The sequence below is a fragment of the Drosophila biarmipes genome, unplaced genomic scaffold, assembly GCF_025231255.1.
Source record: "Drosophila biarmipes strain raj3 unplaced genomic scaffold, RU_DBia_V1.1 ptg000036l, whole genome shotgun sequence".
NCBI classification, from domain to species: domain Eukaryota; kingdom Metazoa; phylum Arthropoda; class Insecta; order Diptera; family Drosophilidae; genus Drosophila; species Drosophila biarmipes.
In genome coordinates this window covers 74474-91685 of record NW_026114548.1, presented here as the reverse complement: position 1 = coordinate 91685, position 17212 = coordinate 74474, and the positions used below count along the sequence as shown (strand labels likewise).

The 17212-nt window shown below is 36.7% G+C and overlaps 2 non-coding genes and 1 pseudogene across 2 annotated transcripts; all 3 read left to right on the top strand.

Moving 5' to 3' along the window:
* Window positions 1-281: 281 nt before the first annotated feature.
* Window positions 282-7292, top strand: LOC127012255 (large subunit ribosomal RNA; annotated as a pseudogene).
* Window positions 7293-13581: 6289 nt separating this feature from the next.
* On the top strand, window positions 13582-15576 carry LOC127012242 (small subunit ribosomal RNA). The gene has a single exon (XR_007765755.1). It is a non-coding gene; the product is annotated as a small subunit ribosomal RNA (ribosomal RNA).
* A 1203-nt stretch (window positions 15577-16779) lies between these two features.
* LOC122818005 (5.8S ribosomal RNA) lies at window positions 16780-16958 on the top strand. Its single transcript, XR_007765768.1, has one exon. It is a non-coding gene; the product is annotated as a 5.8S ribosomal RNA (ribosomal RNA).
* The last annotated feature ends 254 nt before the right edge of the window (window positions 16959-17212 follow it).

The following is a 17212-nucleotide window of genomic DNA, read 5'->3' as shown; positions in this document are numbered from 1 at the left end:
AACATTATCTCACATTAGTAAATAATTTGAATGTGAAAAACGAAGAGAAATATTTTCTTTTTCAATCAAATGATACTGAGAAATGTCTAGCATAAAAATTTATCTAGAATTGTCTCTTATTAATGATTAGAAAATAGAAAACCGTTGACAATATTATTGTTCTTCGTTGATTCGTTAAATCAAACAAATGCCATTTATATACAGATATTATTAATATAACGAATTTAATAAAATGTTTTATCATTATATATAAAGAATTAATTGCATATAAAAGTTATACACAACCTCAACTCATATGGGACTACCCGCTGAATTTAAGCATATTAATTAGGGGAGGAAAAGAAACTAACAAGGATTTTCTTAGTAGCGGCGAGCGAAAAGAAATCAGTTCAGCACTAAGTCACTTTGTCTATATGGCAAATGTGAGATGCAGTGTATGGAGCGTCAATATTCTAGTATGAGAAATTAACGATTTAAGTCCTTCTTAAATGAGGCCATTTACCCATAGAGGGTGCCAGGCCCGTATAACGTTAATGATTACTAGATGATGTTTCCAAAGAGTCGTGTTGCTTGATAGTGCAGCACTAAGTGGGTGGTAAACTCCATCTAAAACTAAATATAACCATGAGACCGATAGTAAACAAGTACCGTGAGGGAAAGTTGAAAAGAACTCTGAATAGAGAGTTAAACAGTACGTGAAACTGCTTAGAGGTTAAGCCCGATGAACCTGAATATCCGTTATGGAAAATTCATCATTAGAATTGTAATATTTAAACAATATTATGATAATAGTGTGCATTTTTTCCATATAAGGACATTGTAATCTATTAGCATACCAAATTTATCATAAAATATAACTTATAGTTTATTCAAATTAATTTGCTTGCATTTTAACACAGAATAAATGTTATTAATTTGATAAAGTGCTGATAGATTTATATGAATACAGTGCGTTAATTTTTCGGAATTATATAATGGCATAATTATCATTGATTTTTGTGTTTATTATATGCACTTGTAGGATTAACAATGCGAAAGATTCAGGATACCTTCGGGACCCGTCTTGAAACACGGACCAAGGAGTCTAACATATGTGCAAGTTATTGGGATATAAACCTAATAGCGTAATTAACTTGACTAATAATGGGATTAGTTTTTTAACTATTTATAGCTAATTAACACAATCCCGGGGCGTTCTATATAGTTATGTATAATGATATTTATATTATTTATGCCTCTAACTGGAACGTACCTTGAGCATATATGCTGTGACCCGAAAGATGGTGAACTATACTTGATCAGGTTGAAGTCAGGGGAAACCCTGATGGAAGACCGAAACAGTTCTGACGTGCAAATCGATTGTCAGAATTGAGTATAGGGGCGAAAGACCAATCGAACCATCTAGTAGCTGGTTCCTTCCGAAGTTTCCCTCAGGATAGCTGGTGCATTTTAATATTATATAAAATAATCTTATCTGGTAAAGCGAATGATTAGAGGCCTTAGGGTCGAAACGATCTTAACCTATTCTCAAACTTTAAATGGGTAAGAACCTTAACTTTCTTGATATGAAGTTCAAGGTTATGATATAATGTGCCCAGTGGGCCACTTTTGGTAAGCAGAACTGGCGCTGTGGGATGAACCAAACGTAATGTTACGGTGCCCAAATTAACAACTCATGCAGATACCATGAAAGGCGTTGGTTGCTTAAAACAGCAGGACGGTGATCATGGAAATCGAAATCCGCTAAGGAGTGTGTAACAACTCACCTGCCGAAGCAACTAGCCCTTAAAATGGATGGCGCTTAAGTTGTATACCTATACATTACCGCTAAAGTAGATGATTTATATTACTTGTAATATAAATTTTGAAACTTTAGTGAGTAGGAAGGTACAATGGTATGCGTAGAAGTGTTTGGCGTAAGCCTGCATGGAGCTGCCATTGGTACAGATCTTGGTGGTAGTAGCAAATAATCGAATGAGACCTTGGAGGACTGAAGTGGAGAAGGGTTTCGTGTGAACAGTGGTTGATCACGAGTTAGTCGGTCCTAAGTTCAAGGCGAAAGCCGAAAATTTTCAAGTAAAATACAAATGCCAAACAAATATATATATTATATAAAATCTAGCTAAATTAATATACTTGAATAATTTTGAACGAAAGGGAATACGGTTCCAATTCCGTAACCTGTTGAGTATCCGTTTGTTATTAAATATGGGCCTCGTGCTCATCCTGGCAACAGGAACGACCATAAAGAAGCCGTCGAGAGATATCGGAAGAGTTTTCTTTTCTGTTTTATAGCCGTACTACCATGGAAGTCTTTCGCAGAGAGATATGGTAGATGGGCTAGAAGAGCATGACATATACTGTTGTGTCGATATTTTCTCCTCGGACCTTGAAAATTTATGGTGGGGACACGCAAACTTCTCAACAGGCCGTACCAATATCCGCAGCTGGTCTCCAAGGTGAAGAGTCTCTAGTCGATAGAATAATGTAGGTAAGGGAAGTCGGCAAATTAGATCCGTAACTTCGGGATAAGGATTGGCTCTGAAGATTGAGATAGTCGGGCTTGATTGGGAAACAATAACATGGTTTATGTGCTCGTTCTGGGTAAATAGAGTTTCTAGCATTTATGTTAGTTACTTGTTCCCCGGATAGTTTAGTTACGTAGCCAATTGTGGAACTTTCTTGCTAAAATTTTTAAGAATACTAATTGGGTTAAACCAATTAGTTCTTATTAATTATAACGATTATCAATTAACAATCAATTCAGAACTGGCACGGACTTGGGGAATCCGACTGTCTAATTAAAACAAAGCATTGTGATGGCCCTAGCGGGTGTTGACACAATGTGATTTCTGCCCAGTGCTCTGAATGTCAAAGTGAAGAAATTCAAGTAAGCGCGGGTCAACGGCGGGAGTAACTATGACTCTCTTAAGGTAGCCAAATGCCTCGTCATCTAATTAGTGACGCGCATGAATGGATTAACGAGATTCCTACTGTCTCCTAATGGAGAGTTGACTTCTGGGAGCTGAGTGACCACAACATCATCACTGTTGAGGTTACTCCAGATCCAAGCAGTACCGTTGAGAGCCTAGCTCCGGTACCGCAATGGAGGCTCTCCAATGCAAGTTGGCGAAGATTCAGAGTAGAACTAAGGGATGTAGCTGAATGTCTCGAGGAACTGGAGGAATCGCCGTTGGATGATCATGTGTCAGCCCTTCGCTCCATCGTACACGAAGTGTGCGACAGGGTAATAGGGCGCAGGATACCTGCAGCAAGGGTCAACGTAATATGGTGGAATCCTGAACTGAGTACCAAGCGCCAAGAGGTCAGGAGACTGAGGCGCAGGCTGCAGGCAGCTCGTCGGAGTGGCACCGGCGATGTTGAGCGACTTGCCGCTGGATTAAGGCTTGCCTCAGGCCAGTATAAGAAGCTTATCCTGATGACAAAGGAACAAAACTGGCGGGACTTCGTGGGACGGCACAAGGATGATCCATGGGGGCACGCCTACCGAATATGCCGAGGCCGGAAAAAGACAACCGATCTTGGATGTCTTAGGTCGAACGGCGCGCTACTTACGACATGGCACGACTGCGCAGATATACTCCTCCGCAACTTCTTCCCTGTTGCGGAATCCACAGTGCGTGAGGGTATAACTCCTGCTGCTCCACCGACCCTCGAAGCCTTCGAGGTGGCAACCAGCGTCGCGAAGCTGAGAAGCCGGCGATCGCCGGGAATGGACGGCATCACGGGTGGGATCGTCAAGGAGGTATGGCGTGCTATCCCTCAGCACCTGACGAAGTTGTACTCTCGATGCCTCTCGGAAGGATATTTTCCTGCCGAGTGGAAACACCCGAGAGTGATACCGCTGGTAAAGGGGCCAGATAAGGACAGGAGCGATCCTGCCTCTTATCGTGGCATATGCCTTTTGCCAGTGTTCGGAAAGGTGCTGGAAGGGATCATGGTGAATCGACTAAAGGATGTGCTACCGGATGGCTGCAGATGGCAATTTGGATTTCGGCCTGGACGCTGCGTTGAGGATGCGTGGATGCACGCTAAAAACACCGTTTCCACCAGCCGCGAGAGGAGGGTACTGGGAATCTTTGTTGATTTCAAGGGTGCCTTCGACAATGTTGAGTGGAACGCGGTGCTGGATCGGCTTATCGACGTCGGCTGTCGAGAGATAGACTTGTGGAAAAGTTATTTCTCCGGTCGAAGTGCCAGTATCATCAGCAGTTACGAAGCGGCCACAGTGTCGGTTACACGGGGCTGCCCGCAAGGGTCCGTCAGTGGTCCATTTATTTGGAACCTACTGATGGATGTGCTGCTTCAGCGCCTGGAGCCACATTGTGCTCTGAGCGCGTTTGCAGATGACTTGCTACTTTTCGTCGATGGGAATTCCCGTGCCGATCTGGAGCGAAAGGGCGAGCAGTTGATGGACATCGTGGGAGCCTGGGGAGCTGAGGTTGGAGTGAGTGTGTCAACCAGCAAGACGGCAATCATGTTGCTGAAAGGGAATCTTTCAGACACTAGGAGACCGACCGTACGGTTTGCTGGAGCAAGCCTGCCATACGTCACCAAATGCCGGTACCTTGGCATCTTAGTCGGCGAGCGGATGAGCTTTCTCCCGCATATCTCTGCTCTCAGAGATCGGCTGGCTGGAGTTGCCGGAGGGCTAGCACGGGTGCTCCGAGTCGATTGGGGGCTCAGCTCCCGTGCTAAGAGGACGATATACAGCGGACTCATGGTCCCCTGTGCACTCTTCGGTGCCTCGGTCTGGTACAAGGCGGCGAGCAAGGGCAAGTCCTTAAGACTCCTCACCTCGTGCCAGAGGACCATCCTATTAGGATGCCTACCGGTATGCCGCACAGTGTCCACGGTGGCACTGCAGGTGCTTGCTGGTGCTCCTCCAATGGATTTAGATGCTCACAGGATGGCAGTGAAGTTTAAGCTCAGAAAGCACGTTCCCCTGGACGAGAGCGACTGGCTCTATGGACAGGACTTGTCTGTGTTGGACTGGAAATCCAAGATGGCTCTGCTAGACGAATGTCTGCTAAATGAGTGGCAACTCAGATGGGACCAAGCGGCTCACGGTTTTGTGACTCGCCAGTTTTTCCCAGAGGCAGCGTTCGTCTACAAGAGGAAGGACTTTGTCTTCACCTTAAGAGCCGGATTCTTGCTGACAGGACACGGGTCGTTCAACGCTTTCCTCCATGGTAGAACCCTCAGCACCACAACCGCATGCTCATGTGGAGAGGAGAGTGAGGACTGGCTTCACGTACTATGTGAGTGCCGCCTCTATAGCGATTTGCGTGACTTGGATGCCCTTGGCATTGTTCGAGTCCAAGAACGATGGAACGTCGCAGGAGTAGTCGAGACCCCAGAACGGATGCGTCTCCTAGGAGCTTTTGCTGATGCTGCCTTCTCGAGGCGTAGGATGGAAGCGACGAGGGATGAACCGCAGGCGCCGGGACAATAGTCCCAAAACCCCCTTGCCGTGTGGCAACGGCGAAGAATACTGCCACAGCTTGTCATTGCTTGTCGTAGGAGGCGACTAATATGACATGGTTGCCCCATCCGAGCTTGTCGGAGCTGAAGGGGTGAGGCCCACCGAGCCTGAAATTTCGGTGCCACGGGTTGAGTGGTTCTCCAAGGCTACTCATTGAGGTCGGCCCCCTAGTGGGAGTTTCGTGGTGGCTGTGGTTGACACCTATATCGCGGGTAGAGTCCCCGGGCTCGACGTGGATGTTGCGTTAATACAACTCGGGTGCTGCGACCCAAAGAACAGTAGAGATTTTAGATAGATCTCGCCCCTATGCAAGGGGGAGTGCTTGCCCGACAAGCAAGTACTTAAATTGCTACTGGGGTGGTTGCTATGTACATAGCTATAGCTTCTAGTCCAGGGCGTTGGTTTGGCGCTTAACCCAGACCCTTGCATTATATACTCCCTTGTGGGTATATTAGAATGCCGTGGCTGTAATCCCTTCAGTGCGGAACACGTCACGTTAAATAAGTTCGGAGGGATCCGAGACACACCTGTCCCTATCTACTATCTAGCGAAACCACAGCCAAGGGAACGGGCTTGGAATAATTAGCGGGGAAAGAAGACCCTTTTGAGCTTGACTCTAATCTGGCAGTGTAAGGAGACATAAGAGGTGTAGAATAAGTGGGAGATATTAGACCTCGGTTTGGTATCGCCAATGAAATACCACTACTCTTATTGTTTCCTTACTTACTTGATTAAATGGAACGTGTATCATTTCCTAGCCATTATACGGATATATTTATTATATCTTATGGTATTGGGTTTTGATGCAAGCTTCTTGATCAAAGTATCACGAGTTTGTTATATAATCGCAAACAAATTCTTTAATAAAACGGTGCATTTATGTATTTTTGATTTGAAAATTTGGTATAACTCCAATTACTCAGGTATGATCCAATTCAAGGACATTGCCAGGTAGGGAGTTTGACTGGGGCGGTACATCTCTCAAATAATAACGGAGGTGTCCCAAGGCCAGCTCAGTGCGGACAGAAACCACACATAGAGCAAAAGGGCAAATGCTGACTTGATCTCGGTGTTCAGTACACACAGGGACAGCAAAAGCTCGGCCTATCGATCCTTTTGGTTTAAAGAGTTTTTAACAAGAGGTGTCAGAAAAGTTACCATAGGGATAACTGGCTTGTGGCGGCCAAGCGTTCATAGCGACGTCGCTTTTTGATCCTTCGATGTCGGCTCTTCCTATCATTGTGAAGCAAAATTCACCAAGCGTTGGATTGTTCACCCATGCAAGGGAACGTGAGCTGGGTTTAGACCGTCGTGAGACAGGTTAGTTTTACCCTACTAATGACAAAACGTTGTTGCGACAGCATTCCTGCGTAGTACGAGAGGAACCGCAGGTACGGACCAATGGCACAATACTTGTTCGAGCGAACAGTGGTATGACGCTACGTCCGTTGGATTATGCCTGAACGCCTCTAAGGTCGTATCCGTGCTGGACTGCAATGATAAATAAGGGGCAATTTGCATTGTATGGCTTCTAAACCATTTAAAGTTTATAATTTACTTTTTAAACGACAATGGATGTGATGCCAATGTAATTTGTAACATAGTAAATTGGGAGGATCTTTGATCACCTGATGCCGCGCTAGTTACATATAAAAGCATTATTTAATACAATGACAAAGCCTAGAATCAATTGTAAACGACTTTTGTAACAGGCAAGGTGTTGTAAGTGGTTGAGCAGCTGCCATACTGCGATCCACTGAAGCTTATCCTTTGCTTGATGATTCGATAATAAAATTGCATAATTTATTTGTTGTGTTGAACTTCTTATATAAAGTTCAACCAACAATCTATTTGTATGCATTGATTGTTTGCTTGGCTTTGTGGCGAATTTTTAATCCTTTATATATTACATTCCTAAGGTCTAGATTTTCAAGTAAGAGACCAATTTGATTAACATATCAATATAAGTACAACTCGACCATCTAATAATAACAATATGAATCGTCATCTTATTAGTGACGCGAAGATTGGCAAACATATAATATAAAAATATTCCTAAGGTCTAGATTTTCAAGTAAGAGACCAATTTGATTAACATATCAATATAAGTACAACTCGACCATCTAATAATAACAATATGAATCGTCATCTTATTAGTGACGCGAAGATTGGCAAACATATAATATAAAAATATTCCTAAGGTCTAGATTTTCAAGTAAGAGACCAATTTGATTAACATATCAATATAAGTACAACTCGACCATCTAATAATAATATGAATCGTCATCTTATTAGTGACGCGAAGATTGGCAAACATATAATATAAAAATATTCCTAAGGTCTAGATTTTCAAGTAAGAGACCAATTTGATTAACATATCAATATAAGTACAACTCGACCATCTAATAATAACAATATGAATCGTCATCTTATTAGTGACGCGAAGATTGGCAAACATATAATATACAAATATTCCTAAGGTCTAGATTTTCAAGTAAGAGACCAATTTGATTAACATATCAATATAAGTACAACTCGACCATCTAATAATAACAATATGAATCGTCATCTTATTAGTGACGCGAAGATTGGCAAACATATAATATAAAAATATTCCTAAGGTCTAGATTTTCAAGTAAGAGACCAATTTGATTAACATATCAATATAAGTACAACTCGACCATCTAATAATAACAATATGAATCGTCATCTTATTAGTGACGCGAAGATTGGCAAACATATAATATAAAAATATTCCTAAGGTCTAGATTTTCAAGTAAGAGACCAATTTGATTAACATATCAATATAAGTACAACTCGACCATCTAATAATAACAATATGAATCGTCATCTTATTAGTGACGCGAAGATTGGCAAACATATAATATAAAAATATTCCTAAGGTCTAGATTTTCAAGTAAGAGACCAATTTGATTAACATATCAATATAAGTACAACTCGACCATCTAATAATAACAATATGAATCGTCATCTTATTACTGACGCGAAGATTGGCAAACATATAATATACAAATATTCCTAAGGTCTAGATTTTCAAGTAAGAGACCAATTTGATTAACATATCAATATAAGTACAACTCGACCATCTAATAATAACAATATGAATCGTCATCTTATTAGTGACGCGAAGATTGGCAAACATATAATATAAAAATATTCCTAAGGTCTAGATTTTCAAGTAAGAGACCAATTTGATTAACATATCAATATAAGTACAACTCGACCATCTAATAATAACAATATGAATCGTCATCTTTTTAGTGACGCGAAGATTGGCAAACATATAATATAAAAATATTCCTAAGGTCTAGAATCTTAAGCAATAGACCAATTCAACTAAGAGTTGACATATAAAAATATGTTCCTTTTAATGTTAGCAAAATTTTATCGTCACATACTGTTAGTGACGCGAACGTTTTTTTCTCCATGTTTATATGAATGTTTATTCAAAGGTAGAAAGGCAGGATCGTTATTTTATAAGTGAAGCGATAAAAAAATATTATGCAATAGGACATCTATTTATAAATATTTTTAAGTCTTAGAAATTCAAGTAAAGAGATTCAAGAAATTCATTCAACTTAGAGCGCACATATAATTAAAACTATTCCTGAGGTTTAGAAACCAAATTAAATAAAGAGGACATATAAACGTATGTGGTATTTTGATGGTAGTAAAAATGTATCGCGATATTATTAGTGACGCGACCAATTTTTATACTCTTTGCTCCATGTGCAAATATATCTAGTGTTTAGATAGTCAATTAAAAATGACAATTTTAACTAAAAGACTTAAAAAAGTGTTTGTCAAACTTATAATTTTGTCAATACTATATAAAACGCCAATCATATCCTTATAAAAGTAAATACGGTATATGGTTATAAATACAAAACCATATATAAATAAAAAAATGAAATCGTATGTATATGGCTTATAGGTATAATACCTATAAGGCATAATAATGTATAATATTAGCAAATATACATATAAAAGTGCATAAATTGTATAGATATGGCATAAAGAAGGCATTTATGAGAATAGCTAGTAGAATTTGCCCATACACTACTAGCGAAATGAGATATTTATACCTAGTGAGGGCGGCACTAGTACTATAAATTGTGGCAAAATAAATCTTATGCAAATGCATAGGATTTTGTCAATACCGTACAAAAAACTAAGTAAAACGTATGGATATTGAAAAATAAATGGATTATATTCATAAAATACGAATATTTCTTGCATTCTCTTGTTATACGAGAGAATATCATACGGAGCGGGCAGCCCCTAGTATAGTAAGCAGTCGAATGGGAGACAGCGTGTCCAAAAACACCTATAGGGAGGTGGTCGTTGGCGGACCTCTCCTCGTATTGGTCAAACTTATGATTTTGTCAATACTATATAAAACGCCAATCATATCCATATAAAAGTGAATACAGTATATGGATATGAATAAAAAACCATACATAAATAAAAAAAAATATGTATAAAAAATTATACATATATTTATATTAAGCAATCGTATGGATGTGGCTTATAGGTATAATACCTATAAGGCATAATAATGTATAATATAGCAAATATACATATAAAAGTGCATGAATTGTATAGATATGGCATATAAGTGACATATTTATGAGAATAGCTAGTAGAATTTGCCCATACACTACTAGCGAAATGAGATATTTATACCTAGTGAGGGCGGCACTAGTACTATAAATTGTGGCAAAATAAATCTTATGCAAATGCATAGGATTTTGTCAATACCGTACAAAAAACTAAGTAAAACGTATGGATATTGAAAAATAAATGGATTATATTCATAAAATACGAATATTTCTTGCATTCTCTTGTTATATGAGAGAATATCATACGGAGCGGGTAGCCCCTAGTATAGTAAGCAGTCGAATGGGAGACAGCGTGTCCAAAAACACCTATAGGGAGGTGGTCGTTGGCGGACCTCTCCTCGTATTGGTCAAACTTATGATTTTGTCAATACTATATAAAACGCCAATCATATCCATATAAAAGTGAATACAGTATATGGATATGAATAAAAAACCATACATAAATAAAAAAAAATATGTATAAAAAATTATACATATATTTATATTAAGCAATCGTATGGATGTGGCTTATAGGTATAATACCTATAAGGCATAATAATGTATAATATAGCAAATATACATATAAAAGTGCATGAATTGTATAGATATGGCATATAAGTGACATATTTATGAGAATAGCTAGTAGAATTTGCCCATACACTACTAGCGAAATGAGATATTTATACCTAGTGAGGGCGGCACTAGTACTATAAATTGTGGCAAAATAAATCTTATGCAAATGCATAGGATTTTGTCAATACCGTACAAAAAACTAAGTAAAACGTATGGATATTGAAAAATAAATGGATTATATTCATAAAATACGAATATTTCTTGCATTCTCTTGTTATATGAGAGAATATCATACGGAGCGGGTAGCCCCTAGTATAGTAAGCAGTCGAATGGGAGACAGCGTGTCCAAAAACACCTATAGGGAGGTGGTCGTTGGCGGACCTCTCCTCGTATTGGTCAAACTTATGATTTTGTCAATACTATATAAAACGCCAATCATATCCATATAAAATTGAATACAGTATATGGATATGAATAAAAAACCATACATAAATAAAAAAAAAATATGTATAAAAAATTATACATATATTTATATTAAGCAATCGTATGGATGTGGCTTATAGGTATAATACCTATAAGGCATAATAATGTATAATATAGCAAATATACATATAAAAGTGCATGAATTGTATAGATATGGCATATAAGTGACATATTTATGAGAATAGCTAGTAGAATTTGCCCATACACTACTAGCGAAATGAGATATTTATACCTAGTGAGGGCGGCACTAGTACTATAAATTGTGGCAAAATAAATCTTATGCAAATGCATAGGATTTTGTCAATACCGTACAAAAAACTAAGTAAAACGTATGGATATTGAAAAATAAATGGATTATATTCATAAAATACGAATATTTCTTGCATTCTCTTGTTATATGAGAGAATATCATACGGAGCGGGTAGCCCCTAGTATAGTAAGCAGTCGAATGGGAGACAGCGTGTCCAAAAACACCTATAGGGAGGTGGTCGTTGGCGGACCTCTCCTCGTATTGGTCAAACTTATGATTTTGTCAATACTATATAAAACGCCAATCATATCCATATAAAAGTGAATACAGTATATGGATATGAATAAAAAACCATACATAAATAAAAAAAAATATGTATAAAAAATTATACATATATTTATATTAAGCAATCGTATGGATGTGGCTTATAGGTATAATACCTATAAGGCATAATAATGTATAATATAGCAAATATACATATAAAAGTGCATGAATTGTATAGATATGGCATATAAGTGACATATTTATGAGAATAGCTAGTAGAATTTGCCCATACACTACTAGCGAAATGAGATATTTATACCTAGTGAGGGCGGCACTAGTACTATAAATTGTGGCAAAATAAATCTTATGCAAATGCATAGGATTTTGTCAATACCGTACATAAACCGTATGGATATTGAGAAGTTAATAGATTACATCTATAATATGAGAAGTATTTTAGTATTCTTATTAAATAAGAGAATACTATAAGGGTGAGTGGCAAAGAGAATTGAATATACCCGAATGGGAGACAGCGTGTCCAAAAACTACTATAGGTGGTGTGGCAAATATGAGGAAGGCAATATATCCATATAATGAAAATAAAAGTGCGTTTTCTTATTATATAAGAGAACACTATATGGGTGAGTGGCAAAGTAAATTGAATATACCCGAATGGGAGACAGCGTGTCCAAAAACTACTATAGGTGGTGTGGCAAATATGAGGAAGGCAATATATCCATATAATGAAAATAAAAGTGCGTTTTCTTATTATATAAGAGAACACTATATGGGTGAGTGGCAAAGTAAATTGAATATACCCGAATGGGAGACAGCGTGTCCAAAAACTACTATAGGTGGTGTGGCAAATATGAGGAAGGCAATATATCCATATAATGAATATAAAAGTGCGTTGTCTTATTATATAAGAGAACACTATATGGGTGAGTGGCAAAGTAAATTGAATATACCCGAATGGGAGACAGCGTGTCCAAAAACTACTATAGGATGGTCAATGGGCCGGCCGTCTGACATATGTCAGTAGAGAAGATATTATCCGTCAAATTTGTTTCTTTATTCATTTATTTGAATACGAGACTTGGCTCCGCGGTTAATATTTTAAGCCCAAAGATAATAACGTTGAAACAAAGGCCAAGTTTCTATTGTACATAGAATAACAAATTGTTTCCGAATTTTATCGTTAATTTTAGGAGGTAGGCTAACATGATTTATATTATATGTGTATTATTAAATAATAATAGTACATAAAAGTCTACCAAAGAAATATAAAAATGTAATTATGAATACATTTTCAATATTAATATCAACTTATATTGTTGATAATAAAAAATAGCTATTAAGAGAGTTATTTAAGAAATTATATAATATATAATAAAGAGTATATATATAAATAATATATAAGTATATATTATTTAAGAAATAAATATAGTAGTAATAATTATATATATACACTCGGTTCTATTTTATATATTACCAGAGACTTATATGGATATATATAGATAAATTTTAAATTTATCGTCAAAATACAAATGATTAACTCAATATCTTATATTGGTTAAACAAAAATTGTACATGTGTGGATACAATATATTATGTATGTCGAACAAAAATGATATTTTAGAATGAAATGTGCATATATAAAGAAAATATATGAAAAATAAATATTGTGTTTATAAAGAATATGATTCTTTTTGACATCAATAAAAACTTGTTATTATTAGTGGCGAAACAAGTATAAATTGGAAAACAAACGTATACGAATGCTATATAAAAATGGCCGTATTCGATAGAAATAAAATCTATAACAACATATATATTGCTAATTTCTATTCAAAAAATATGAATGAAATATGAATAAAAACATTATTCTGGTTGATCCTGCCAGTAGTTATATGCTTGTCTCAAAGATTAAGCCATGCATGTCTAAGTACACACGAATTAAAAGTGAAACCGCAAAAGGCTCATTATATCAGTTATGGTTCCTTAGATCGTTAACAGTTACTTGGATAACTGTGGTAATTCTAGAGCTAATACATGCAATTAAAACATGAACCTTATGGAACATGTGCTTTTATTAGGCTAAAACCAAGCGATCGCAAGATCGTTATATTGGTTGAACTCTAGATAACATGCAGATCGTATGGTCTTGTACCGACGACAGATCTTTCAAATGTCTGCCCTATCAACTTTTGATGGTAGTATCTAGGACTACCATGGTTGCAACGGGTAACGGGGAATCAGGGTTCGATTCCGGAGAGGGAGCCTGAGAAACGGCTACCACATCTAAGGAAGGCAGCAGGCGCGTAAATTACCCACTCCCAGCTCGGGGAGGTAGTGACGAAAAATAACAATACAGGACTCATATCCGAGGCCCTGTAATTGGAATGAGTACACTTTAAATCCTTTAACAAGGACCAATTGGAGGGCAAGTCTGGTGCCAGCAGCCGCGGTAATTCCAGCTCCAATAGCGTATATTAAAGTTGTTGCGGTTAAAACGTTCGTAGTTGAACTTGTGCTTCATACGGGTAGTACAACTTACAATTGTGGTTAGTACTATACCTTTATGTATGTAAGCGTATTACCGGTGGAGTTCTTACATGTGCTTAGATACTTGTATTTTTTCATATGTTCCTCCTATTTAAAAACCTGCATTAGTGCTCTTAAACGAGTGTTATTGTGGGCCGGTACAATTACTTTGAACAAATTAGAGTGCTTAAAGCAGGCTTCAAATGCCTGAATATTCTGTGCATGGGATAATGAAATAAGACCTCTGTTCTGCTTTCATTGGTTTTCAGATCAAGAGGTAATGATTAATAGAAGCAGTTTGGGGGCATTAGTATTACGACGCGAGAGGTGAAATTCTTGGACCGTCGTAAGACTAACTTAAGCGAAAGCATTTGCCAAAGATGTTTTCATTAATCAAGAACGAAAGTTAGAGGTTCGAAGGCGATCAGATACCGCCCTAGTTCTAACCATAAACGATGCCAGCTAGCAATTGGGTGTAGCTACTTTTATGGCTCTCTCAGTCGCTTCCCGGGAAACCAAAGCTTTTGGGCTCCGGGGGAAGTATGGTTGCAAAGCTGAAACTTAAAGGAATTGACGGAAGGGCACCACCAGGAGTGGAGCCTGCGGCTTAATTTGACTCAACACGGGAAAACTTACCAGGTCCGAACATAAGTGTGTAAGACAGATTGATAGCTCTTTCTCGAATCTATGGGTGGTGGTGCATGGCCGTTCTTAGTTCGTGGAGTGATTTGTCTGGTTAATTCCGATAACGAACGAGACTCAAATATATTAAATAGATATCTTCAGGATTATGGTGTTGAAGCTTATATAGCCTTCATTCATGGTGGCAGTAAAATGTTTATTGTGTTTGAATGTGTTTATATAAGTGGAGCCGTACCTGTTGGTTTGTCCCATTATAAGGACACTAGCTTCTTAAATGGACAAATTGCGTCTAGCAATAATGAGATTGAGCAATAACAGGTCTGTGATGCCCTTAGATGTCCTGGGCTGCACGCGCGCTACAATGAAAGTATCAACGTGTATTTCCTAGACCGAGAGGTCCGGGTAAACCGCTGAACCACTTTCATGCTTGGGATTGTGAACTGAAACTGTTCACATGAACTTGGAATTCCCAGTAAGTGTGAGTCATTAACTCGCATTGATTACGTCCCTGCCCTTTGTACACACCGCCCGTCGCTACTACCGATTGAATTATTTAGTGAGGTCTCCGGACGTGATCACTGTGACGCCTTGCGTGTTACGGTTGTTTCGCAAAAGTTGACCGAACTTGATTATTTAGAGGAAGTAAAAGTCGTAACAAGGTTTCCGTAGGTGAACCTGCGGAAGGATCATTAATGTTTTAATATCCTTACCGTTAATAAAATATTTGTTTATATTATAATAAATACATTATAGTATTACAAATAAAATATGAATTGCCAAAATGTATATGAGATCTATTATAGATCAAATGAAATTTCGAACAAGCAAATCGAAATAATGCAAATATTAAAATTATATATTGTATTTAATACATTTGAGAGAAATTAATAAGCAGCCAAAGCAAACAAATAAAAATTCGAACAAGCAAATCGAATTATTAAAATAATAATATTAAATTATTATTGTATATCCTTACCGTTAATAAAATATTTGTTTATATTATAATAAATACATTATAATAATACAAATAAAATATGAATTGCCAAAATGTATATGAGATCTAATATAGATCAAATAAAATTTCGAACAAGCAAATCGAAATAATGCAAATATTAAAATTATATATTGTATTTAAAACATATGAGAGAAATAATAAGCAGCCAAAGCAAACAAATAAAAATTCGAACAAGCAAATCGAATTATTAAAATAATAATATTAAATTATTATTGTATATCCTTACCGTTAATAAAATATTTGTTTATATTATAATAAATACATTATAGTAATACAAATAAAATATGAATTGCCAAAATGTATATGATCTAATATAGATCAAATGAAATTTCGAACAAGCAAATCGAAATAATGCAAATATTAAAATTATATATTGTATTTAATACATATGAGAGAAATAATAAGCAGCCAAAACAAACAAATAAAAATTCGAACAAGCAAATCGAATTATTAAAATAATAATATTAAATTATTATTGTATATAAACACAATTAAAATACTGTGTGTATATGGACCATAATATACACGCGTTGCGATATGTATTGTTCATCTCAGTTATGCGCATACATTGGATAATGCAACAACCTAAAATGTACAATGTTGTACCTGGTTTTATACAGGTTAATGTTTTATATAAATTTCAATTTATATCGCTAAAAAAGTATTAATATATATATATATATATTTATTTACAATAAATGCAATTTAAAAAGAAATACTTTGATATATATTGGTTATATAAAACTAAGACATTTCGCAGCATTCGTTTTAGGTATAAAAATAAATTTATTGAAGGAATTGATATATGCCAGTAAAATGGTGTATTTTTAATTTCTTTCAATAAAAACATATTTGACAAAATTAAGAAACCAATTTATAAAACTCTAAGCGGTGGATCACTCGGCTCATGGGTCGATGAAGAACGCAGCAAACTGTGCGTCATCGTGTGAACTGCAGGACACATGAACATCGACATTTTGAACGCATATCGCAGTCCATGCTGTTATGTACTTTAATTAATTTTATAGTGCTGCTTGGACTACATATGGTTGAGGGTTGTAAGACTATGCTAATTAAGTTGCTTATACAAATTTTATAATGAAATTTTATAAGCATATGGTATATTATTGGAAAATAATAATTTAATTATTTTATTCATAATATTAAAAAATATATGAAAAACATTATCTCACATTAGTAAATAATTTGAATGTGAAAAACGAAGAGAAATATTTTCTTTTTCAATCAAATGATACTGAGAAATGTCTAGCATAAAAATTTATCTAGAATTGTCTCTTATTAATGATTAGAAA